General features: G+C 46.3%; 1 long non-coding RNA gene across 1 annotated transcript; it reads left to right on the top strand.

The window, feature by feature from the left end:
- Positions 1-527: 527 nt before the first annotated feature.
- On the top strand, positions 528-6,976 carry LOC137841905 (uncharacterized). The gene is made up of 5 exons (XR_011088824.1): positions 528-1,073; positions 1,677-2,019; positions 2,597-2,647; positions 4,150-4,269; positions 6,297-6,976. It is a non-coding gene; the product is annotated as an uncharacterized lncRNA (long non-coding RNA).
- Positions 6,977-27,015: the final 20,039 nt, after the last annotated feature.

Genomic DNA, 27,015 nt, shown 5'->3' with positions numbered 1-27,015 from the left:
GCTGCAAAGCCACGTAGTCACGCTGGCTACCAGGTCTATTCTGCAGGACAAACAGGAGAAGCATTGCTCACAGGGCACTGCTGACAGCAGCCAAGCAGCGTGAAGGCTGGCTGGTGTCTCGTGCAGCTTTACCACCTGGAAATGCTGCTCTGGTCCCATGGAAGTGAGCGGTAACTGCATGAGATGACGGGGCTTGAAGCTCTGCCAAGGCAGCGTGCATCCACCTGACCTGGAAGTGACGTTGGCCTTGCACCCTCCGGGGCTGGCACTCTGTCTTGGCTCGAGATCAGATGTCCCCTGGGGACAGACAGTAGCTTGGCTCTCGGTCTGCTCTCAGCCGCTGAATGCTCCAGTGAGAGCACTTTTCTTCATGAAACTTCTGAGTATTCTACTTGTCAGGTCCCTGTCACCGGGCTGTGATCTCGCGGAAAGGCCTCCGGGTGTACTCCTTTGTTCCTTGACTAATTGGAGCCCTCAGGAAGGAGATGTGCACCGTGGACACAAGTGTGCTGCAGGTTGGATTCACTGTAGCATGTCCTATTGAGAACTTCCCAAGCTTCGCCGCTGCCATGACTCACCGTGTATTTTCTTCTGGTTCATTAATTCAGGAATTAAACTTATTGCTTCTTTAGATAAAGGCCATGTCAGAGCATCCCCGTGAGCTTCTTAACAATTCTTGGTTTTGGTGACTGATCTATTCAGAAGCCTGGCTTTGAATGTGTTGCAATTGATGGAAAGAGTTCGATTGATTTTTCAGGTGAACTTTGCTTTGGGCCATTCATGAAGAAGCAGCATCACCGCCTGAAGACGTTCCTGGGAAGTGCTTCCTCCACTGATCTCCCCAGAGATGAAGAAGTGGGCGGCCTGACCAGGCAGCAGGGCCCTCACGGGGCAGGGGAAATCCTCGGCCCTTGCCTGGGCCCAGCAGGCAGCTGGATGTGAACAGTGGCTGCTATCACAAGTGCAACGCTACCATTTGCTGCAGAGATCTCTAATGAGCCAGGAACGCTGGAATTTTTCCAGCACGTCGCCCCTGTTGGCTGCCCTCCCATTTGGTCATGCTAAACGACTAGGTAAATAGGCCTTTCATGAAATCTAACACCCGCCCTACCTAATCCCCCTTGCCTTCAAACTGTGGGGCTAATCAGTTGTTTTGACATAACCGGGATCCAAATTCTATAAGGAACATGGCCAAGAAAAGTTCAAATCCAAGACCAAGATTAATGAGAACTTCAAAGAAATTTACCACCAAATGTTACTAATTTAGTACACCCTGTGTTTGAAACCAATGACCTAATTGGAAACTATATTCTTTAAAAGCCATTATGTCCCAGCTCCTTAGTATTCAGGAGGTGGCTTCTGAGATCACAGTAGGTTTATGTCACTTGGTAGGATGGGATAGTGGGTTTCCACTCCCACCTCCCTAAAACTCAGATAAAATATCTTGCTGTTGACTGTATTAGGTGATTGTGCTCTTACTGCACAATAAATAACGGGTTCTGAATCAGACAAACAATTTCCTTCTGCTCTCTAATAAGTGAGTATAATATTACAAATCCTTTAAAACTGGTTAAAGCAATGAAAGGTCTGATTAACTTTGCTGTCACGTTGCCAAAAAATCAGCACATTAAAAAAAAAAAAAAGTACTTAGCATAAAAATGTACGTCGTTGTACAGGGCTGCCAGTGGTACATCTGTCTTCCTGGAGTTTCACCAAGGTCTGCAACAAGTGTGTGCGCAGGAGTCGATCCTGCACTTGGCTGTGGATTTGGGTCAACATGGGGAGAAAAACAGATCACAGATCTCTTTAGCAAAGCCCCATCAAGCTGCTGTGGAGCCCGGCAAGCTGTGGTCAGAAGAATGTTGTACCTTCCTCCTAGCACTGGCAGGGGGCTACACCCTTTCCTGGAAGGCTCCTGCTGTTGCCTGCAGTGAGGCCACTTGTCCTGTGTCAGACCGGGATGATCCTCACCCCCAGACAGGATGGAAGGACCCGAGTGGGGTAGCCCACAGCCAGGAGGTGAGCTTGGATACAGGGAAAGGGCAAGGTGGACTTGGCTCACCTGCTGCTGCAGGTGAGTCTTCTGTAGATGTAGACTGAATTTCAGTGGTGTGTAAGGCAGGATGGAAATTTTTCTGCTTTGGGCAGCTCTCTTAGTGTGAACCGTACCATCTTCTGGCAGTGGCAGCTTCTCTGCCCTGACTGCAAGGAGCCCGTGGTGACAGCTCAGGCTTGCACCGAGCCCAAGCCCTTCCATCAGCCTCCCTTTCTGCAGTTTGGTCAAAGCTGCTCCAAACATAAGAAAACAGGGAGAGGAAGCTCCCACAAGCTTCAGTGATATGGGTACACCTGGGAAATTAGGGACTGGGCTCAGCCTGGGTTGCTGTAGGGCCTTGAACAGATGCCTCCCCTCGTGTTTTTGCATGTGTGCATGCCATGGGTGCCCACCATGCACCGTGCGACATCTCTGTGGCTTTGCACACACACAGGGAGATACCAACAATCACACTGTGAGGCTACATCAGGCAGCAGAGATGTAAGTATTTATGGCTGGAAGTTCATCAGATAACCCAGAGCTCGTTACCTTCACACGCAGGTGGCCGTCTGTGTGAAATCAGAGCATCCCACGCCAGGCAGGATCAGAAAGGTAAAATTTGACCTTTTGCCCATCTCCCCCATTTCTATGAAGCAGTGACAAATAAAGGTAGATTTGCCAGTTTGTAAATAATATGGGACTTTTTTAAAATGAGTTAGATTCATTTAAGAGAATGAGAATTTCCTTCTTGCTGTTGATAAAATGGGTGGTTATAAAGCAGCATCTTCCCCCCAAAATCTTGATTGTTCTGGGCAAAATAACAGCTCTGGAAGCAAAAGTTGGGGTCCATACACCTGAAAAACCATTAAGGTAATTATTTGGGGTGTACTGGATTCTATTTCAGACACTGAAGAGGATCTGGGATACCTCATTTGCAAACACAGCCATCTCCTATGTAGTTCAAGCCTCAGCACTAATGTGGAAAACAGACAATGAAAGAAGTGATGTGGCTTTTCAACATAAATGCAGGCTCTGAGCTGTTTACCTGCCACTGCACAGGGTATCGAGGAGCTTCTCTGGGGTTAGGAGACCCAGAATTCAGACCTGCCCTTCTCTGAGGATTTTCCAGTCATTTGGAAATAGCAGTTAATTTCTAGAGGAGATTACATGATGTCTCAGGCTAATAACTGGTGTTTTCCTTTCCTAAATCAAAGTGGAATTCCCCCTTTCTGGCTGACTTAAATGCACAGAACAGTTATCAGTTCAAAAATAAATAGAGGAATGGAAAAAAAATAAAATAAAAGAGGGCTTGACTGGGTTGGAGCAATTTGGATACATTCAACCTGTAAGAAAGATTCCTTGTTTTCGTGTCAGTGAAATTTTGCCAGTAACTGCTTGGCTGACATCAAGGAAGGTTTTTCTTGGGTCATTTTCAGAAGAGTTTAAAAAGAAAAAAAAAAAAAAGAAAAAAAAAAGGAAAGAAAACCCAAACCCAATGGGCTCCTTTGTTGGCGAAGGAGCTGATTCCTGCTTGTGTCTGGGTTACCTCATGCAGGTCAGATTTTCAGCCCGGTGGCAGTCCCTCGGCTCGAGCACATTTAGCTGAGCTGCACGATTCGCCCCTGCTGACGGCATCGCTGTGCAGGCTCAGCGGTACCCAGCTCATCTATTAGACATTCATTAATTTATTCTTAATGACGGCCTTTTCCTGCTCCTATGCAGAAAGCATCCCTGTTCAAGGCAGTGCTGAAGCCCACGCTTAAACCAGGCTGCAGCTCCCCTGCATGCGCTGAAGCGGGTCCTGAGGAGGGCTGGATATTTAAGTGATTTCCTCTTCGGGGGCTTACGAGCCTTATGGGGTCCATGCCACCTTAGGAGCTGGGCAGGGCTTGAAAAGCTTAAGTGCAGAAGAGACCGTATTTCCCAGAAAAGGGAAATTTGTATTTTATAAACCCCGCAGTACCCATTTTGCTCACGTCCATTTTATGATCGTGATTACCTAGATTACTTTTATTTTAGAAGAAGGAAAACAATAATGAAAGGGTAACTAAATAAAATAGCTCGGAGAAAGAAGGAAAATACTGTGGTTTCTGTTCAAAATTTTAACCCTTCAGCAGGAGGAAGGGCTGGATCTCTCGAGGTGGAGGAACACGCCGTCTGGTAGCTACATCCGGACTGCTGAGGTTTCAATCTGCTCCTTTCAATGAGGCTTTCATTCCTGGGCTTAGAGAAAGGTGAATCTCCTGTGTATTGTCTGTGCTTAAATGAGTTGTGAGTCTCCGGGTGTCTGCAACAAGATTGGGCATTACTTATATTATATATAAAACATGCTAATAAATATAGATATGGATGTATAACACAAGCTAAGGGAGTTCAGAGGGCAGGTCCAGACCACAAGGATCCTCTCCATGGGCAGGGATGAGTGACTGATGCACAAAGCTGCTCTGTCAGTGCTGGTCACAGTGGTTTGTGTGTCTGCTTCGTAAGAAGCATGTGCCCACATTTCTTTTATTATATGCAGATTTTAATGTGAGAATCGGAATTCTGATTATTTTTTCTGTGTATGAAGTGCACTGAAGTGAGCACCCAAATGTCTGTGACACCGGGGGCTCCCTGATGGGCTCTGAGTCTGAACGAGGGTTTTCCACCTCAAGCCATTGATTTTACGTGCTTGAGATCACCGTTCTGAGGGTGACACCAACATGGGCACACACTGAGCTTTGTCTGTTCTCAGTGATGATGCTGTATTTGTGTAGGTACAGTGAATGGATTGGGAAAGGCATCTCCAGTGTCAGCCCTAGTGAGACAAATGGAGAAAATAATCCTGTAAATGCCTGTGAGTGCAGTGATTGCTGAAATAAGACAAATCTCAAAGCAGAGACTTGTCAACCCTGGAGAAGCTGCATCTTTGTAGACACTTCTCATCCAGTTCTCATCACAGTGGTGGAAGCTGCCACTCCTGATTGCTGCAATAAGTAAAACCCCACAAAATACCCCAAAGTTGTTCCATCCAGGAGCTCCCACTGCACGGGCTACACCTGGATGTCTGTGATGCTCGAAGGTCAGCGCATCAACAGCATTGACTGCATTGGGTTTGCTGATTTTTATTGACCTTTTCTGGTTGTTTCACCCCTAAAAGGACACAGCATCTGTTCCTGGATCCCTCACAGGCCCTAAGGAGCAAGTACCATGCACCTTACACCCAAAGTGCATGGCAAGCTCCTAGGAAAGCAAGCAGATGTACTAGTCTGTGTGCAGGGTCAATCAGGAAGGGAATTAAAATCATGATATGTTGCCATGGTAATCAAGTCCCAGGATTTGGCTAGGAGGAATAGTGAGGTTGTAGCTGGTTGCTCATGAATTCCTCAGTAGGCTTTTCAATACTCTGTTTCCTTTAAATGAAATTGGAGAAAGACTTGCAGTTCATAGTGGGGATAAAAATTTTATGAAGCTAAATCTAGGCAGTGTTTTAGTGTCAGTCAGCATTAACCCACAGCATGAACACATAAATAATTGAGATCTCAAATACCCCAGCGCTCTGGGTTAGAGCACTCCAAGGCTCTGCGGGCAGACCAGAGGGCTCGGGAGCCTCTTCCCAGCCAGTGTGGGCATCCTGGGCTGGCCTGAAAATGTCCTGCCCCGCATCCCACCACTGCCCTGCCTCCTTGCAGGGTTTCTTCTAGTCGCAATAAACCAATGAGCTAAATCTGGCAGGCTTCCTCTGGCTTGGAGCAGGTGATTTAGCTGCTTAGGGGAGTATTTGCAGCCCTCTTGAAGACCAGGTCTCTGATCATCCTTGGCAGCCTGGCTGTGGTCAGCAGGGTGGCCGTGGGCTGGGGTTTGTGTGTGCGAGATCAGCTCTGCATCCAGGTAAAGGGAACCCGAATGTATGCGAACAGGAAAATAAATGCAGTTAACAAAAGTCACAGAAAAGTAGCAGAGACCCCAACTCCTAGGAGAAATCTCAGAGTGAAAGGATTGTGAAGCACTGCTTGGCTGTGAGGACGGAGATTGGTTCTGAAAATGGAAATTAAAAAAAAATATGTTTTTCTTTTTTTGGCCAGCCTACGCCTTAGTTCCCCATTTACATCTACAACAACCTCAGATAGAGCTGACAAAATTAATTGTCAAAGAGAAAAAAAAGTGATAAAAACTACTAATGTTTTGAGGAAGAATAACACTAGGAAAAGGGACCTGGCCCCAAGTTGTCCCCTATTTTTATTTTAATCATTCTGTCTTTTTTCTGCTTTTCTTTTCTCAGGTTCTTCTCTTCTGCTTTCTTCTCTCTTTTTCAGAGGTAAGTGGGGTAGCTAGGGGGGGAGAACAGACATCTCATCTGCAGGGCAGGACAGAGAGCCAGCAGGAGAAAAAAGGGAACAAAACCAAAGCACAGAAAAGTGGCAGCTTTGAGGGCTTTCAAGTACCATTGTCGGGGAGAAAGAAAAAAGAAAAAAAAAAAAGTTTTCTTGTGGCAGTGAGATGTTCTACATTGAAAAAGAGGCTGGGATGAAAAGCATTGACTGGAGAGGAAGGAAGGGCATGTGGAGACCTCTTCCCTCTGCAAGACCCCCGACCAGCAGCACCCCCAGCACCTCCGTCCAGCCTCCACCCCGCAGAGCCCCCACTGCTGCAGGACGGGGGCATGGCTTTGGCTGGGGCCAGCTGCTGTCCCCGTGGTGTGGGGCAGCACAATGGGAGCCTCGTTTGGCTCTGGAGGTTTTAATGTCACTCTCACAATGTATTTTTTTCACTGATAGAAGACCGAAGTGGAGGCGGATCAGCGTGATACGGGGTGAAGTGCTGCTGGACGGGATGTGCCACAGCCCCCCTTCGGCCGTGTCACCATGGAGCCAAAGCCCATCCTTGTGACAGTGCAGGTGATTGCTAGGGGCACAAGTCCCAGAGCACTTGCAAGCTCTACAGTAACTGTAAAAGTGGGAAAACAACGGGTGAGATGAAGAAACCCTCAGGCCATCATCTTCTTCCAGGCTTCGGCCTCTGCTGTTTGAGGGAAAAGCCACGCAGGTGCCTAAGGAGCTGTGGGACGCCGCGGGGTGGCAGGGGGCACATCACTGCCAGTGGGGCTGGGGCACTGGTAAAGGTGGGGGGGTTGCAGTCAGTGAGTTTCACAGAGCTTGAGGGCTGGGGACAGCTCCCCAGTTTGCAGTTCTTGTACAGAACAGCTTTCTGAGCTGTTTTGTGGAGGTGAGGATAAAGCAAGGAGCTCTGAGCAGCCAAACCCTGCAGAAGGTCCTGGGGAGGGGGGGGGATGTCTGCTGCTCCCGTGGGCTGGTGCTGGTTGCTCTGAGCTGTGCAGGAGGGGTGATTTGCCCTGCTGGGGGGTGGGCAGTGGTCAGCAGTCCTTCTCCATTGCTCAGGCCCTGTAGGTGGCTGCTGTGGAGCTGCCAAGGGGGAAGAGGACAGCATGCTGAGCATTGCTAGAGCCTTTGCAGGCCTCCGAAACGTGGCTGCTATTCAGAGCCGTGTCTGAATTGGAGCCTTTGTAGTCACTGCAGTGCCTGATGATATGCCAGGGCTTCTAATAGGGCATGTCGTTTTGGATGGAAATAGGTCATTGTGGAAGAAACTTCTGTTATACTTGGTATCTTGCTTCTCTTCGGAGCCACAGGGGTCAGGTAGGTCATTTTGGTAGGCATACTTATGTTGTGTGTTTTTTTTTTTTTTTCAGCTGGGAACCTAAATTGTTGTGTTTTGTTTTTTGTTTGTTTTTTTTTGTTTGTTTTTTTGTTTTTTTCTTTCTGTTTTAAGGAAGATGTGAGACTCCTGAGCATCAAAGGTTGGAGCCTTCGCCTCTGCCCCCAGCCCGGCTCACAGCGGTGCCGTGTGCCCATGAGGTAAGTGATTCTGCCTGGCAGCCGGCTTCACACACCAAGGGAAAATAAACACAGGGAATTACTCCTGGCTCCTTCTCTCTGGTGCTACACTTGGGCTGGTTCCACCGTGGCACGTGAATAAAGTGTAAGGCTGGCTGCTGTCGGATCGCTAGGTTGATTTCAGGTCTTTATTTTTTTGCAGGCTATGAAAAAACAGAAGTTCTAAAGGAAAGATTTTTTTTTCTTCCTACTGTGCTAAGCCAAGCCAGAGTCCCGTGGCTTCTTGCTCAGCCCAGGCAGTGATGGGATCGGGTGCTGTGGGGTGCAGAGGTGGGCTGGGGCACTGGCTTGGAACAGCTTTTCTCTGTTTTTCTCTGTGCAGCTAGGTTTGAGTGGCTGCTAGAGCTGGTCAGAAATGGAAAATCACTATAGGATGGCTTTGGGGTGGGAATCTTTTGTGTCAGTTGTTTACGTTCTGTGGACTTCTAAAGGGAAAAGTGGGCCTGTTTAAAATATATATATATATAAAAGAATCAGATACACTTCTATAAACTTGTCTATTTTTAAAAATATTTCTTGATAATTGCTGAGAAATGTTTTCCACTTTCAATAGAAATGTGAAGAATTGTCAGAATCAATAGTGATAATGTAGATTTACCAGTAGCTGATATTAAACAGAGATTTTTTTTTTGAGAACTCTTCCATTTAAAAGGCTTGCACTTCAGAGGTCTGTTAAATCAAAGCTGATGCTCACAGATTTCTGATAGCATGTTCAAAAAAAGGGCTGTTAATATCTCCAAAGTTGGGATTAGATTAAATTTCCTACTAGGGATTGTGGTGCAGAAAGTAAATAAAATAGTGAGAAATTAAATCTGAAATGGAATGCAGTGTTATTAAGAACAATTTTCAATTAGACAAAAGTTTCTCCAAAACTTTTAATAACCTCTTCTAACAAAGGCTCCCATTTAAGTAAGTTTTTTTTCTAATATTTTTTTCCAAAAAGTAAAATTAAACTATTAAAGCCCAAGAGGCAGCAACATGCCACTTCAGTCAAATCAGCTGAAACTTCCAGCTTAAAAACAAATTATATTTTACTGAAAGAATTAAAACTTCCAAGGGAAATATGAACTTCTGCTTCTTCAGGAAAGACGAGAGGTGGGAAGACCCCCCACTTACTGAATGCGTATTTCCATCGAAAGCCCTCTAAAACAAATTCTAATTTCCCATTGGAACAGTTCAGATCTCCTATCAGCTGTGAAACATTGTGTTTTGGCATTAAAAATAATTGCTGAAAGTTCTTAACCAGAAACAGGAGGCAGGCTGGGTCAAGGGGAGCCTCAGTGGGATGCGTGCTGCCTCCCACCTGCACCCGTTTTGGGTGTCAGAAAGCATCCAAGCAGGGAAGGCAGGTCTGTCGTGCTGGGCTTAATGAGGCAAATCATTACAAAATGACACGTCTCTGATGGTGAGCGCTGTTAAATGTGAGTCTTTCTTACAGCATCCTCTGAGGTGTTTGTTTTAGTCAATGCCTGGATGGTCACGTTAGGTCTGTTTACTGTCTTCTGTGGATTAATGTGGAACTCGGCATTAACGAAGCTCTAATTTTATGGTGTTATTGTTAAAGGAGGTAATACAAGCCTGGGAATACTGGCAAGGAAATAAACTTTTGAGGTCCATGCCAGTAGTTAGCTCTCTGAACTAGCTCTGGTAAATGAGCAGATCAAACAGAACTTTGACTTGCAGCTCAAACAAAGCCACCACCCATTTTGCCGACTTTCCATTAAGTTCTCCCCCAATGCTTTTTAATTATGTCTGTTCTTCCCATTTCTCTCACGAGAGAAACTGGCTCCAGGGGAAGGTCCACGGTTCCTCCTGGTGCCATCTCTGCCAGTTAGACCTGGGAAGCACCTGAGACTTCAAAATGCTGAGGCCGCTGCCAGGGCGGTGTGACCTAGGCATCAGAGCCTCTCTTCTGACTGCTCCTGGGAGCTTTTTGTCTGCTCCTTGGCAGCTAGGTTTTGCAGAAGAGTAATGGGTCGTCTTCTGTTTTACTGGGTTTGGGATGGTGTAAGCCTTCATCAGGGGCAAAAATGCTGCAGTTGATTGTAATCCTAACAGAGACCCCTGGGTTCTCCATGAGTACTTGCAAGCCCGGCCACTGCATGCTGGGGTTTGCAGTCACAACAGTTTCCTTAGTTTCCTTAGTTTCCTTAGCTGAAAGGTTCTTTTGAACAGCACCTATCTAAAGAACCTTCTTGAGGGCAAAGTAATTCTCAGCCCCTGATAGATGGCCTTGTGGCTGAGCCTGGAGCGCTTCGTTTCCTGCTGTCCCCGTGTCATCCTATTGCTGCTCTGACCAAACTCCGATCTGGGATGGCTGTCAGCTGGCTCCAGAAGGGGACAGCACGAGGCTGGTTACAACAGGCTTTCTGGGTTGCCTCCTGCTTGCTCTTTGGCCAGAAGTAAGAAGGTCTGAGCCAACAACTAAAAATACGGTCTCATAGCCTTGGATAAAGGTAAGCTTGTCGGCAGGAGCTTCTCTGTGGGAGTTCTTGCATCAGTTCTAGAACAAAATCACATGTGATGTGGGGGAAAGTTGGTGTCCTGCTGTTCCTCTCTCCTGCCAAGGTGCCTTTGTCTTGGCTCGTGCTGAGCCACAGCTGGCTGCAACTGGAGATGCCTGGGCTCTTCTCCAGCCAGATCACCATCTCACTGGGGAAACTACCACAGAATAAATAAGAGGGAAACCTTTTTACAGTGGGCCCTGAGAAAGCGTCCTGGTGCGTGGCTGAATGGCTCAAAGCAGTAGAAGGCAATGCACGTGATATGTGGGGACCCAGCTCAGGTAGACAACCTGGGCAGCTGGTGGTAGGTTCCCAGGTCTGACAGCGCTGTGTGATAGCTGCCAGTACTACCTCTGAACTCTGTGTAGTGAGGAACCAGTGCTGATTTCGAAGAGGTTTGGTAAATGTGTAGAGATTCTGTGTCCTGTGCTCACATCTCTTTGCTTTCCCTCCAAGTCTAACCTTAGTGTAAAAGGAGATGGCAGGGTGAATCCGGGCATTACCTCATGGACATCCTGCTGCTTCAGAGCCCGGCGTGTTTGCCTTGGCTAATGTTTCTTTCTCAAGATCGATGAGCGCCCATCCTGTTTGCCTTTCTCTGAAGATAAAATAACCTCCCTCCTGGGATTAGATTCCAGGTCTGGGCAGCCCGGCTGTGACACAGGACAGGTGTGGGTCTGCGGGCAGGACGGGGTGCCAAGAACCTGCTGCCCTGTGGGTTTGCAGGACAAGCTGTCCCCATGACTGTCCCAATTAGTGGGGCTGCTGTTACCTGCCCAGCTTGGCTGTGGGTGTTTGGGGAGAGAAATGTGAGAGGAAGAAACTGGAAGACATTGCTCCACACTTCCCCTAGATAACAGAAAGTTAATAGATGTGAGGAAGGAAAAAAAAAAGTGAAGTTTCCAAGAGCTGGGTAATTTGGACATAAATAATGGCCAATTTGGTAGTAGGCAACACATCTGTCCTGTTTAGCCAGGCTGTATTTCTGATCTTGGCTTTGCACTGGTTTCTCTTAGCTTTCTTATTTCTGTCTTGGTTGGGCCTTGTCCCATGCGCATTGGAAGGATCCTTCCCCCTGGAAAGACCAAGGATCTCCATAGCTCTGTATTCTTCCTGGAAGAGCTCAGCACAACCCTCCTCGGGCTGTGCAAGCAGAGTTACAGCCACACACCAGCCAGCAGCAAAGACAACCGTGAGCTGGAGTGTCCCATCCATCAGTAATTCAAGCTTTCTTTAAACATTGGTAATGGCTCCGGATGGCTGCAGGAGCTACGTTAACAGTCGGTGCTCAGTTGTTTACAGGAAGGACTGGGTTTGGGGAGACAGCAGGGGAGGTGTTGGTTTCCAAAGGGAAGCTCAGGGGCAAAGCCAAGGTGATTTGTGGGTTGTAGGCTGGAAAGTGTCAGAGGCTTGGGTAAAACATGGGCTCTTCTGGTCACCTGGGATATAGTGGCAATTAAAGATGCTGTTATAGGTCAGAGCATCGCTGTGTGAATGTTATGGGCCAGGGATGAAGCTAGAGCCTGAGCTGGGACCGGCTCTCATGGCTGTGTTGGCCCGGACACTCACTGCAGTCTGACTCTACAATGAAGCTTCTTTACCTGGGTCAGAGCTCATAGTCCTGCCACAATGCTGTGTGTAGATCCCACGTGGAAAGCCATTAGTGATGCAGCTGCAAGTTTTTTCTGCACTGCTGCTTACTTTGTGTTACGGCACAGGTCCCTGCTGTGGTGTATCTAACAGCTCTGTGAAGACAAAGGCTTCAAAAAGAAAAGAAAAACCCAAAACCTGCAAATTTCTATGCCTGGTTATGCTCGGGGGGAGGCAGAGAAAGCAGAGAGAAACTGCAGACTGTAACCTGGGTTAACTAAACACACTCTTAAACTCTGTTTCAACATAAGACTTCTAATATTACCTGCTTGGCATGTCCTAGCCGGGGATGAGAGCCACCACACAGCGCAGTTAATCACAGAGCCAGCTGCCACGAGATATGCAGGGACGTGAAGCCTGTAAGAGAGCTTTTTCTCTGACATCCAGACAAAATGAATAAAGGATGGGAAATCTAAGAGGACAGGGCATATACCAGCCGCTAAATGGGGCTGAAGAACAAACTATTCTGCAGAATGGCTTATGCCATAAGGTCTGCTTTTTTTTTTTTTTCTTTTTTTTTTTCCTGATTTCCTATCAAAGTGAAAAGGATAGTAGTGAACTTACTCCTTCCTGTTGGAAAAGTCTGTCTTTTACATGCTCCAGAAAAGCTGATATATTAACACCTAAGCTAGGCACCTTCTCCCCATCACAGTGCTGTGGTTGACACAAGGCAGGTCAGTTCAGTCTCTTGCACTCTCTCCAGTCTTTCATATTTTCTTGCCCCAGTTGCTTGGAGGATGACTTCTTGAACCCTGCATCCCGTTTCTTCTGCTGATGGGCACTGAGGAGCAGCTCTGGGGCTGTGTTTTTGTTGAGTTTTGGTGTTCCTAGGGGCCAGGTCCAAATTTGGGGTATCTGTTTCTGGGCCTGCCTTTGGGCAGTGCTGTGAGGACCTCTTCCAGGAGTTCTTGAGAACTCAGCATCTCTGAGAGTCTGCAAAGGTTCCTTGCAGCTCCTCTTTCTGGGTATCACTCCAGGGACCTGAACAAAGCACCAGAGGAAATGGAGCCTTTTTTTGGACAGCTTCATGGGTAAAGATGCCTGGCAGAAACTTGAGAGTCTTCTTTTCTCAGGTCTGTGTCACTGACCTTCAGCAAACCATTTTATCTTCCTTTTTCCTATCTGTGATGTGACAATGATAGAAATGTTCTCTTTCTTTCTCCCTTTGTCTGTCTTATCTATTTATATTTTGAGGTCTTTGGGGCAAGGACTGTCTCTTGACTGTACAAAGGCTGACGAAGGCGCTGACCTTACTTGGAATCTCGATGTGTTAATGTGGTAACAGCACCAGAACTGTGGATATGTGTAAAATAGCAACACAGGCTGTTTCGGGATAGAAAGCACAGTATTTTCCCTTCCTTGTAATAGCTTTTGGGATGCAACAATTAAGGCTGCAAGGGGAAGTATGCAGGGCTATGAGGGAAAACTGCATGTTCTACAAAACGCTCTGAAAGATAACCTCAGTTTTGACAGAAGTATCTTCCTTTACTCTGTTACTTTATCTTTTTATTTAAAATTAAGAAAATAAGAGTCCCTGAGAAGGGGAAGACCTGGAATGTGTGTAGCTTGCTAAAGCTTTCAAGTCACCTGAGGTTCAGAGGACGCAGATGTCAGAAACAGGGCCACTGCAAAAAGCCTTCAGGAGAACCTGCTCTATGGCTCCTTTGCTTGAGCCCATCCAACTGAACGTGGGACAGACAGTTATCTGAGCATACTGAAATGGTCTAGGCTATTTTTAACCATATAAAAGTATTTCAGCATGATTTTGTTTCCTAGAGGAGGTTTCTCTTCTGTTTCACTGCAGAAACTACTTTTTAACTAGAAAGCGTTACTCTTGTGCTCGAGGGGGGTGTCCTCTCGTCTCTGCAGGTAACCTGCTTTTTCACATGAGCGGGGGAAGAAGGGGAAAATGTTAGTAAGCTGTTCACTAGGAAGTGGTTAAAATTTCCTCTATCTTCTCCTGCATCCTAATCTAAACACAATTTATCTCATTCTGATGCAGAGATTCAAATAAAAATAAAAATCATGGTATTAATGTAAACTCAGCAGGAAAGACTGCTTTCTCTCTTGAGCAATTGATGTGGGTTTGACCCCTTAAGAAGTCTTTTTTTTGTTAATTTAGTACTAAATTCCCACTAGATTAAGCACAATCTGAAGACACAATAGGAGAACAGCAGAGGAAGGGAATCCAAGCAGCACTTAATGTCGTCTTTACTTGTGTTTCATGCTGAAAGATTAGTTCAGGTGGTGAATTATTAATGCCACAGTCTGGCATAATCATAGGCATGCAGCCTGCCAAAATGTAAAACGTCCATTGCAAAGGCAGGATATTGGATCCTGTCGGTGCAAACAGACGTGCTCCCATGTTTGAAAGTTCACAGTGGGAGAATTCAAATCAACCTCTGAGATTGGCTGCAGATTAAACTCCATTTTTAATTAGTCTCTGCACAGAGGACCTCATGCCAGTAAAAAGTAACACTAAACCCATGGAAATATCCATAATAATTGTCCTACAGATTCAGTCATTGTCAGTGGGGTAAAACATTAACATCCTTTTATTGTGCTTAAGCATTTGCTTGGTTGGTGTTTTTCTTTTTTTTTTTTTTCTTTTTTTTTTTTTTTTTCCTCCTGCGGTTCAACAACTTTAAAGCTTAATGAGTTAAGTTAAGAATTGCCCAGGATGATAATGGGGCTGCTAAGACTTTAATGATTGGCACGGCTCACGAAGAGAGGAAATAAAAGCGGAGGACGCTGCCTGGGAAGGGTGTACAGCCACAAAGGCTTGAGTGGGCAACTCGGAGAAAGGGGCTGTTGCTTTCACACAGTTAGGGGTTTAAGGGAAGACGAATCCTGGCCACAGCTGGCTAATTTTGGCTAATTGGGACCTGTGTGGGTCGAGGCCTGGAGGCCTCACTGCTGTGAGGTTGGGGCAGCATCCATCACACGCCTCTCCTCAACCTGCCACAATGGATACAGGATGGAAAATGGGCAAAAACCCCCGTCTCTTGCATGAGATTGCATTGCACCCGTTTGTCTTGGTGCAGCCTTCCTGCAGGTGGGGTGGACGACTGACAGTGTGTAGGTGGAGCAGCCTCGTGGGATGCCCTTGCTTCAGGGCCAGTTTATCACCATGGAGCCTTATCTCCTCCCTTCTGTGCTGCCTGACTTGCTACTGTTCACCAAGCAGCCATCTCCCACTCAAATTGTGGTTACAAAATGTTCAGGCAGTGCTGGTCAGTACACAGACTTGTGTCCTTGGCAGGGATGGACCCAGTGTGGGACCCTGTGATAGGAGCTGAGTGATTCAAACAGCCTGTTTGGATTTTTGCTTTGAAACTACGTGTAGAACCATCCCCTCTGTAGCAATGCTTCCAGAAATGTACAGTCCTACGTGAGGATGGAGGCCTTTGGTGCTGCATGGTTGTGTGGGCTGATGCGGTGCCTGCTCACTCCTGCTATGTGTGTAGGGCTCGTAAAGTTTGGGGCAGTGATTTGTCACCCAGATGTACTTCAGCCTAAATTATTTTAGGTTGAATGCAATTTTGCTATCTTTGCCCATTCAACTTTTCACTCCAAAAACCCAGTCACCCTGCAGTGCGTTGCCTTGGATGCAGTGCCTTTTTAATGCATGTAATGTATTTTTTTAATAATACTGTTTTGACTAAAGTGCAGGAGAGGAAGGACAGTTCATGTTCCCTATATAAATCTCTCAGTAACCTGAGAATTATGGTTAATTAATAGTTTCTTTTTTTTTTTTCTTTTTCTTTTTTTTTTAAATACTACTGAAAATAGAAACTTTTTTTTTTTTTTTTTAAAAAAAGAAATGCCAGATGGGCCTATGAATTTCTCAAGGCAAGCTTTGAATCAAACTGACTTTTCTACTCCTATTATAGTATGTCTACAGAAAAGGGGAGGCTATCTGATTCTTTGGGGTGTCAAAAATGAGGGATTTCTTCCAGATTTGTTAGTTCAGCAAGTTGCCACTGGGGTGTTCAGTGCAAAGTGTGGTATGGACAGCGATAATAAATTCTGATTTCTTCAAAGTAAACATGAACACAAAGTAAACCTAAAAGAACTTGGATGAAGAATGGTAAAGCTTTCTGAGATTATTGGTAGCTGCTGTTTCCCTTTTCTATGCTTGTTTTTTGCTATGAGGTTGCCCTTTGACATTTGCTAAAACCAGCAAGTAGAGGAAATGACACTGTGGCATTTATTAACCTGCAGCATGGATGTTAAACAGAAGAGGTTTCACTAAGAGTGGGATATAGCTGCTCCGTGAGAAATAGGTCATTAGAGATCACCTGGATGTAAAATACTATAAAACAGGCTTATGATGAAAATAATGCTGGGCTGCAATGCAATTGTTATTACCATGTATTATAGCAGTTCTTTGCACATAAAAGTTGTGCATGCTCCAGAAGGGTAGGTCTGCTTTACGCAGAGTTTTGGGCCCTGTTATCCACCCTCCTTGCAGCTGAAGGCTCACGTGCAGGTGAGGAGTGCAGCTCCCAGCACTGATCCCCACACAAGGAATTTGGTGTGTTTGAAAGAGGACGGGTGGTGTTTGCTTGTAAAGAGAGATGGGTTTCCCTTGAATGGGGCTTCACTCACTGCTCTCTATGAAATGCTCTTCTTGTAATTCATTTCAGCTAAGATTAAAGCAACAAAGGTGAAGGCAGAAACAGATCTGGCTTCAGTTTTAAAAATAAAATTCTCACATATCTTTTTGAAGCTGAATCAATGGCCTCATTAAAAACGAGATGTCTAGTGTCTTTGGTGTACCAGCTCTTTGGCTTGTCCAAGATAAAAGAGCATCAAAATGGACCTGTTTCTCCAGTTCCCTTTTCCAAGGAGGACTTACAGAGCTTCAGAAGAGGGTGGAGGAATAAGTGCATGTCTCTTCCTCCTCCTGCAGGCAGCAATGTCCCATCCTGGGCACACTCTCAGTGCTGAACCATGCCTGTGTCTGAGTACCTTCTGGGCAGCAGGACTAGCATTTGCCATTTGTGTTCTCTTGTTCCCTTCCTAGTGTGAAATTTTTATAAACTATTTAAAGAATATATTCATTGCTGTGATCAGTTATGTACGAAGTGAGACCTCGTACTTGGATGTTCAAGTGCTTCAGGAAACGCTGCTCAGCCAGAACAGACCTAGAATCCCCTCAGTGGAAGGGCAGGAAGACCCTGGGAATGACAGAGGTGTATTACATGCTGGGGTGATGCAGGTGTTCCTCTTGTCCTACCTACCCAGCGTGGTGAAGACCTGCAGGGGGTTGCTGGAGAAGGACATGGAATGGAATAGCAGTTTGTTTCATGTTGTGTCTGTTAAGAAACCTCTTCCTACAGAAATTTTTCCTCTGCACAGCTCCTGGGTAACTTGCTGGGATGGCAATGTTCCCATGCTGCTGTCCAAACTGAAGAGAATTGCAAACCCCAGAGGGTTTCTTGAAAAACAGCAGCAGTTCCTGTGGGCTTTGCAAATGAATATTTGTGCAGACTCGTGAGTTAATCTGGTTAGTAGACGTGTGAGAATCGCCTTTTTCACAAAGTGTGGAGGTCAGTAAAGCAGCATGTTGTAAGAACAAAAGGAAGTTTAATAGAAGTGGTGAATTGAGCAGGTTCAAAGGGGGAATTTTTTTTTTTAAAGTCATATGCAGCAGCACCATAAACAGACACTAAAACAATGGGGCATGGGTGTGCTTCCAGCATCCCATACTTGGTGTTTGTGGACACTTTGTTGGTACAAAAAGAAGGGACTGCAGAAAGTGGCCGGGCTCATGTTCTCCCCAAACATCTCCTGTTGTCACTGTCAGAGACAGATGAACATATAGGATGAGATGGCTTGACCCAGTGCAGTATTTTTATGCGCTATGAAGCAGCCTCAGGAGCTGTGCAGAAACAAAGCAGGTCTGCATGTTGGAGCCAAGCTCGGGGCAAAGACTTTGCTGGTGAATTTGGTTTAGCTCACTCCCTGCTCCTCTGCTATAGAGCAGCACGGGGAAGGCAGGTCGATTTCTTTTCCATATGGAGAGCTGCAGGGAAAGGGCAGATGTCAGCCTGGTGTCAACTGCTTTATGCATTTGGAAACATTCAGGTTTTATATTGAATCAAAACTTTAATTGGCTGATTTTTAATCATGCTGCACACTTGGAAAAATTCACCTTTTTATTAGATTGGCTTTCGTAATTTCCCAGCCCCAGTTGAGGCAAGGGGACCTGCATTGCTTTAGTCTTTCAAATCCACCACGTTTTGTACCCAGCTAGAAAACATGTTGCATGTTTGCATGTTTAGGAGCTGAAGTAGCTGGAATAGGAAAAGAACTAGCCAGGGGAGAGCCTTAATGTTCACCATTTATCTGAAGAGATGCACACTTACCAGGTTGCTAGAAGCAGCAGTGTTTTTAAAGACTCTGAGCATGAAATGATTAATCAAACAGAAAGAAAAGGGTGCTCTAGAGAGTTTGGCAAAGCACAGTTGAGAAAAAATGCTTTCTGTCCCATTGAAATGCAAATGCTCCAAAACACAATCCCTGCAAAAGGCCGGTGTTATTTGTTTCTGGGGTTTCTTGTTATATGCTTATTGCTGTTTTTTTCTATGATCACTAACTAGGTAGGGAATGTTTCTGCCTAAGTGTGGCAGTTAGAGAATTGAATTAATGTCACAACCAAAGATACTATGGCTCAATTTACAAATGATTTGCCTCCTCGTTATTAGGGATTTTTGTGTTATGTCTCCTTTTGCAAAGGCAGCCTTTGGACACAGAAGTGGCAAAATCCGTTTCAGATGTGACAGCTGTAAAGAGCCTGGAGTCAAAATGATTTCATTTTGTAGAAAATGAGGAAAAAAACGTCTCAAACTGTAGTCGTAACATGCATGCGTTCCCTGTCTTGGAGCACCTGCTCTGCAGTGATCTGAGTGCCGGGAAGGTTCGCTCAGGGTGCGGGTACAATGGGCTGGGCTTCTGCAGGATCTAGAGTGGCTTGCAGGGAAGCCCAGACATAAGCTAGGTCCTTGCAAAGCTAATTTTTGGAGGGAGGGTGGCCAACATCAGGGCTAATGGGCCAGGAAGGCTTTTAGGATAGGTATTAGACCCTTGTACAGCAGTTGTGTTCCATGCAAAGGGAGTAAAATGCTGGGTTTTCCCCCCAAACTCAGGGCCAAATGTGTTTTAGACCACATAGCACCAGACAGAAAGAAATGGAAACAATGGGAACTGTGTCGCTGCTCTGCAAATATCAGCCATGGGGCACCCGGGAGGGAGAAATGGGATTTGAGAGCACCTCAGCTAAGGTCCCTTACACACACTGGGTCTGATCGACGGCTCTGTTGGCGAGGGGGGAGTGGGAAGGTGGGTTTTTGTTTTTAGTCGGATTTACTGAATCTGGACAGGATCGATCTGAATTGTTTTGGATATGAAAAGAAGGAAATGAAGGCCATGGGGTTGATTTGATTTAAAATTTTTTCTTATTCAGCCATCTGGTCCTGAGTCAGTCAGAAAATATTCTGTTGGCTTTAAGTTTTTAATCCTTTCAAATTCTTTCTATAAATGAAGCTTGTTCTCACTTCTGGACACTGTTTCAAAAGAAAACTGAAGTATTTTGTTTTGAAAGCACCACTATTTTTATTTTATGGCACTTTTTGCGACCAAGCTACATTTCAAATGTAAACAACTGGAGTCTGCTGAGAAGTATTCCTGCTAATGGCTAATGTCTTCATCTGAAATGCGTGCCCAGCTCCAGATGGCAAATAACACCTCTGGGAGGCAGCGGTGATGATGTACCTTAAAATCACCCACGGAGCTGACACGGGGACATTTAGGGCAAGAGCCTGGGCTCACCTGAGCCCCGCTCACCAGTGCTGAGGGTCACCATATGGGCAGGGGAGCGGAGGGGCTGGCTGTGGGGGCACGTAATTTACTGCTTGCCTGGGGAGATCAGCCCAACAGGGACTGTGGGCGTACAGCAGGGGCCAAATGAAAACCTTTTGTGATGAGCAGTGGGTCTGAAATGGACGAGGCAGCAGCAGATCCCTCCTTTTGCCTCTGGCTCCGTGCTGCCCTTTTTCTCCCCCGGCTGAAGCTCGTAGCCTCTGTGTGGGTAGGCTTTATTCCCGAAAAGACATTTATTTCTTTGGGTAAAAGGCCAAAATTAATACCATTTCGTTATAATTTACAATGACCTGGGGAGGCCTTTCATGCCAAAGGCAACAGCGTTCACCCAGTAACCACCCCGAGCAAGACCCTGGCCCCACTGGCAGGGATGGCAGCGCTCCTCCTGCTCCCAGGGAGCCAGGCTCTCACCTTCTGCTCGCCAGGCAGAGGCTGGGTGTCTGCAGACAAGGTCATGCTGGGATCAGCACCCGCACTTCTGAGTGCTCCTCCCTATAATTTTCAGCTAACTTTATATCAAAAGCCCATTGATGACTGTTCTTAAATGCAAAGGTATGAACTTTGCACATTTGCTGGTTTAAATGGTAGTATGGTAGTTCGTTCCTCTTTCTTTTTCTTTTTTTCTTTTTTTTTTTTTTCATCTCCTTGAGTTAAAATGCATCTGTATAAACGAAAATTCCTGCATTAAAAAATCCCACTGTATAAATTCCGCCTGGTTAGGAATCTTCCCACGAGCAAAGCCACAAAGTGGACTGTATGGTTTTGATCAGGAATAAATTGCATTAAAAAGGGCTTGGTAATCCAGAGATCTAGGTGATAATCCTAATTCTCTTGTAGGATTTCTGTGTGATACTAGATAAATCACTTAATGGCTCTGTCTCTCCTTCAATGGCTGAGAAACCGTGATGAATAATACCCAGCCCATCCACACAAGGGCTGGGAGGCTTAATTGTATAATATTTGCAAAGCTCTTTGAAATCCTCTGACGTGCAGTGGTAGGTACGTGCACCGACGGCGTGTCTGGTGGCGCTGGGTGCTGGCTAAGCAAGGAGCTGATGTTGTGCTGTGTGGGGAGGAGGAGGAGGGTGGGAATTAAAGGGCAGGGTCTGTGCTCTGCTGCAAAACCGCGGTTTGAGGGCTTGTTTTGATGGACTTGTGCTCAGCTGGGCCTGGAGGGCTTTCCTTTGATGCTGGTAGGATTGGTGCTTGGGCTGCTTTTCTTTAAAGGTGAGGTGACATTGGCAAACCCAGCATCTTGCCCTGCTGCACTGTGCCCTCTGCTCTGCTAAGCTCGTGTCCATAGTCTCACTTTCACAGCGATGCCGAGGCCTTGCGAACGCTGCTGGGAATGCAATAACAGTCAAACATGCTCCTTTAACCTGCTCGGCACCAGTGTGTAAAATAATCCCCCAGATAGGGACCCTGAATGCTTTTATAATTTATTCATTCAACGATTTCTTTCAATGTAGTTAATGTTGTATTTCCCTGACCGGGGCTGTCGTATGAAGCGTGAGAAATCCTTATGGACAGATTGCTTTGCCTCCCCGAAAACAAACTCATGTTATCTGCAGAGTGGCCTAAATGAGCTGTGTCCTTTGGGAAGTGCAGCCAGGCTCCAGGGGATGCTCTCTTTTAACCAGGGAAGGGGGAAGATCCAGGGGATCCTAATGGCTTTGGTTCAGGCTGGTCAGCACCTGGACTATTCGCTCTCTCCTCCAGGATTTTGAATTTGTGTAAATATCAGCAAATGTGAAGAAAAAAAAAAAAAAGCACAGTCAGGCTCTCCAATGCACGAGTCTTTGTGGGGTTGTATCCATGAAAGCCTTTCTTCCACCTGTTTACGCCTCGAAGAGACATTGCTGCTTTGTACAGAACTTTACGTCTGTTGTTAATCACACTTTGTGTCTGTCTTGGTCCTCTGACAATACAAAGTGTGTTGAGATGAGGGGTTTTCTCCAGCTGAATCTGATGAACTGTACTTCAAAGATCTGGGCCAAGTCCTTAAAATGCCAGGCTAGAGGAAACAAAGAGGATGAACGTAAGTCGATGCTGTTGCTGATGGAGAGAGATTTTCTTCCTTTGACTTCTTGTGGGAAACATGGTCTGGAGACTTCCAATTCCTAATTCATTCTAGTCCTCTGAAGAAACTGAGGGTCTTTTTGAACAGGGGGGTACCTGAAGCTATATTTTCCCCCCAGAGTGAGAACTCCAAGGTTAAGTGTTAATCTCAATCTGATTTCATGTGCAAAACAGCTGCTTGGATCTCTTGCCTTGCATCTGTCTCCGATGGGGCTGTTTTCTCCTGCTCTGTTTAGTGCAGCCAGAAAGTTAATTTAGTGCATATTGGGAAATTCCTCAAACACCATGAGACTTAACACCATTTTTTCCATCAAACCTTCAGAGTTTGAGCTGATATTTAGAGGTGTGAGACTGCAGTGCTGGGGAGTGGAATGTTTCACTAATTTATTGTAGGGAGCTGATCTGGGGTGTTATCTCCATAGACCAAGCTGTTATTGTTTCACTTACAGGCTAAGTGCAATATAACTCAAAGTCACAATGCATTCCCTGTAATGTGAAACCCATAACGCTCTCCTGCGGCTGACACCTGAAGTAAAGTATGTGTCTGCCAGCCCCCTTGGATAATTTGCCAGTGTATTCTAATTGGGTCTATATAAAGCACAAGTTTATTTATAGATGGGCTTTTAAGTGCATTACCCAGTGGTTTGGGTGATGGTTTGCAAATTGTGATATGAGAGGTCCTGCGCTGGCTTTGCTGCTGCCCCGTTGTGGTTTTGGTCAAGTGTTCGATGGCAGAGGCACCTCTGGATGTTGCAGCCTGAGCATCCCAGCATCGCCCTGGGCTCTCCCCGTTGCAGGTGGTGGGAAATGTCAGTCGGTTTAAATGCATGTAATGTAATCAGAGCTACAGCAACATTAATGTGCCTTCAAGTGTGAGGTCTGGGAAATCAGCTTGTGGGACAGTCTTTCTCTGGCTCGGAAGAGGAAATGAAGGTCAGAGAGCACCAAGCTGCTGGGTTCCCAGGGCTCCGTGCAGGGGGATTTCGAGCAGATCTTGGTGGAAGGGAGAGGACCTAGAGGGGCCTGTCTGAAGGAAGGGCTTGTTGGTAGGAAATGGGAACAGATCGGGTTGGTGCAGGAGCAGGGAGCAGAGGGTTATTTTAGCATCCCTGATGAACTGCTCTGGGAAAACACCGCCTGAGCTCAGGTAGTGCCTGTCGGAGCAGGGCTCCCACTGTGCTCATTTTGTGGGCTGGGTCTGCGTTAGGAAGGGCTACGGAAAGCTTGGAACAATTACGGGGCTTGGTGCGCACTGCTGTCTCCATTATGGCCAATCCCAAAAGAAATACGGCTAGTGCAGGGATGGAGAAAGCTGGGTCGGAGGTAGCTCGGAGGAGATGGCAGATGGGAAAGCAGCAGGGGGGCGAGCAGCCTTCCTGCACTCAGCTGTGCTCCGGGAAGGCCTGCAGGGCAGCATCCACGGTCTGGCACTTCCAGCAATTCTGGCCCCTCTCCAGCGGGTATGAAGATGATTGAGAAACATTCCTGTAATAAACAGTGGTGTCAGGGATGTGCCTGATGGCTGGTGGATGACAGAAAGGCACCAGGAAGTTCTGCATGGCTTCCCACCTTGCTGCTGGGCCAGGCAGCAGCTACAGGTGCTCTAGCAGCACCCGTGTCCAAGCACAGGGGGCTGGAAGAGCCGAGGTTGTTACCTTGGGTACCTTGTGCCCGTAGGTGAGCTGCAGCATAAGCATGCGTGCATGTGGGCTGTTTTCTTTCTCCCTCTTTCCCCGTAGGGTGGCTATGCTTTTTTCATATCTATATATAAAACCAAGACCCGATTTGTTTTGCCTCTATCTCTCCAGGGCCAGATGGAGTAGGTGTAAGGCACCCAAAGATGGGTGGGCTTTGGGTGTTTCAGGGGTACTGTTGCTCCTGCCCTAAATAAGCAGGTCACTAAGCCCTTTGTATTGAGCCCCAAAAGCTGTTTTAAAGTTCAGTCCTGCCAACGTCCTGCTCTAAGGATGGCTGATAGGCCCAGAGCAAGGCAGGCAAGCTGTAGAGATGCAAAAAGGAGCCTCAAGATCCCGTCTTGCATATAAACCAGAGCTTGCTCAAAAAGAAGAAAAAAGCTTGAAACCCCTTGCTGCTTTTTATGGGGATGGAGGAGGTTATTCAGTAACCCGTGTGTTCACAAAGGCACTTTTGTTCCTAATAGGTCCTGAAATGTTACGACCTAATGTGTAACTTCGTCGTTTACTCATGTAGCAGCACCGAGGTTACTGTGTAAGGACATGGAACAGCCGCTTCCTAATGACACCGCGCACCGGCGGGCACCTGCCCGGGGAGCCACAGCCGTGCCAACCCGAGCGTGAAAGCCGTGGCTCCTCCGAGCAGCACAACTGCTCATCCCATGTGTGAATGGGTTGCTTGGCTCTTGAGAAATGTGCTCCATGCGTTGGGCTGGGACATGGGAGCTCAGCACCTGGAAAGCTGGGGTGGGGAGCCACCGCGACAAGCCCCACGTGGACCTGGATGTGCCTGGGTGGTGCTGGCAGATGGCAAGCGTGAATGTGACTCTCTCCCTACAGCCAAACGTGTTGGCTTGTGTAGAAAAATGCAGGCTCCTGATGCTTGTGTGGTGCTTTATACTTTTTAAGTAGTCGGTTTTAAGCAATGGAGAGGCAGAAAGGCATCTCCATTAAAGAAAGGCTTCCTCTACTCTGTATGCAAAACAATACAGGCAGACTAAACGGGTGCATGGGAGAAGATGGAAGCAAAACCAATCCTTTATCTCCTCTGCCAGCCAGCCCCCAGAAGCAACACTTGAGCCCTGCTCATTACCTGAACTTGTGAGTGTCATTGATACCGAGATATTGTTTGCTTTTCTAATCCCAGCAGGGGATTAGCTTGAAGCACAAGGACCAGGAGTCTTCATAATGCTGGACCAAGGCAGCAAAACTGCAGCTGATGCTGTTATTCAACTCGGTAACCGAGTCTTTGAGGAATTATTCTGCATTATTTGCTTCTCTTGTATCGCATGGCAGGAAGCGCCACAGGATAATTACTCACATTAGAAATGCTTCCTTTGGTCTGTTTTGAACATTTCACGTTTCATCTTCCCGGGTGCCGTGTGTCTGACGAGCATCCCGTGGACTGCAGAGCAATTTGGGGATGATACTGGGGAGGGGGCTCCAGAAGGAGCTGGGATAGCCCTAAAATGCTGGTGGTAACAGGGCAAAGTTCACCAGAGATGGGGCAGGATAGTGCCCCCTACTCTATCATCAGATTTTCTGCTTCTTCATATTTTACTGAAAATTTCTAATAGCCGCACTTTCAGATTTTTATTTATTTAATTTTTTTTTTTTGGTGGTAATCCCCTCTTTTTAAAGAAGGGGAAATAGGAAACTTTTGGGGAAGCAAAAGTGTAGAAAAATCTTTTTTTTTTTTTTTTTGGCTTTACTTTCTAAGAAAAATTCATTTCCTGGAGACCCATCCAATGCTTTTTATTATTTTATTTTATTGAAGGCAAGTTTCCACTCCTACCCATACAAACAGGGCAAAGGATCACCAGGGCACCAGTTGTGCAGGCTGTGCATGCAAACCTTGTGTTAATTCAGTACAAACCTTGCATTAATTCAGCACAAACCTGCTCATCCCTAAGGCAAATTCTTCAATAGAAACAAGAAGCAGCTTACCCCCAAGTGCAAACTCCAGCAAGCGGGATAAGGTGAAGCATCCCCTTTGGTGGCAGTAGAAGCTTTTCAGCCACACCGTCAAGGGTTCGTTTCACGTGGGCACTGCTGACCTTGTTTACTTTTTCCTTTATCTGCCTGGTCTTTCCACAAATATTATTGCATTAGTCAGAACAGACCAATTAAATGGCTCAAGCCCTTAATGAAAACCTTGACTCTTCTTTAACCTTCCTGAGGAATTGCTCGTTAGTGGGAAGTGGTGCTGGTGGCTGGTGCACACAGGAGGACGGCCACGTAGCTGCCACCTTCCCTGTGGCTGGGCAGGACTTACGGACACTGACAGTGCTGAAACAGCAAGAACAGAGCCTTGGTGCCCTGAAATGATGTATACCTGGGAGAGTTTTCTAAAGAAATAGCCAGAATAAGTAATTTTATGAGGAATTGCATCTCTGGGTTTCTTTATGTAACAATAAAGGGATCTTGGTGATGCTCAGGGAGTAGGAAGCCTGTTTTTGCTCCTCCTTCCCTCCTCCTGTTCTGAGAAGATAGGTCCTTTCATACTGTGCTACCAGCAAAATGATGCCTCTTTTTGCTGCTTGTATAGGAATGTCCATCTCCATCCTAGCAGAGAGCACAAGTCCCCTTTTCTCACCGTGTCTCCAGCTGCTTTCATTTCCTTACACAAATGGAGGGAGAATTGTTTCTGCCCCCTCCAGCTGCATCACCACCAACACCCCTGAGTCTCCATTATTTCTATTTCCACCCACCAAAACACAGCTCTCATGGCACTGGGAGGCAGCGCAGTGTTCCTATCACTCCAAGGTGGAGCATGGGGCCAGCTGTTTTGCAGGAGAAAGTGGTACCTGAGCACGCGTGCTCTGTTGCATTTCTGCACTCTTCACCCTCAGCATCCTTCCCGTGTTCCCTCTGCTGCTGTATATCCTATATAATGTCCATGTGTAATGTACACCCCTCTATAATGTGGATGAAGCTTTTTAGTTTTGAACTTCAAGAATACCAGAGAAAGTATTTATTGTCCAAAGTGGTTTTGATATCAGTTTGAAACAAATGCTTTTGTAAACCTCTTAGATCTTGGAATAGTTGGAATAAGTGGAACTGAAGCACACAGCTTCAGGAGGCTTATTTTTCCTTTCCTTTCTCTCCTCCTTATCCTCAATGTAGCAATGGTTCCAGTGAGGAACAGGTGGAAGAAAACTTGAGTTTTCATTGCATTCATTTCCAATTACTGCTTTTTATCTCTAATGGGTTTGGAATGCTTTGTCTTTGAACTAACGTGTCAAAAAGGTCAAACTGAAATCATGCCTCTC

The sequence above is a fragment of the Anas acuta genome, chromosome 18 (assembly GCF_963932015.1).
Source record: "Anas acuta chromosome 18, bAnaAcu1.1, whole genome shotgun sequence".
NCBI classification, from domain to species: Eukaryota; Metazoa; Chordata; class Aves; order Anseriformes; family Anatidae; genus Anas; species Anas acuta.
The sequence above is the reverse complement of the archived record's forward strand: the minus strand, read 5'-3'. Positions and strand labels throughout refer to the sequence as shown.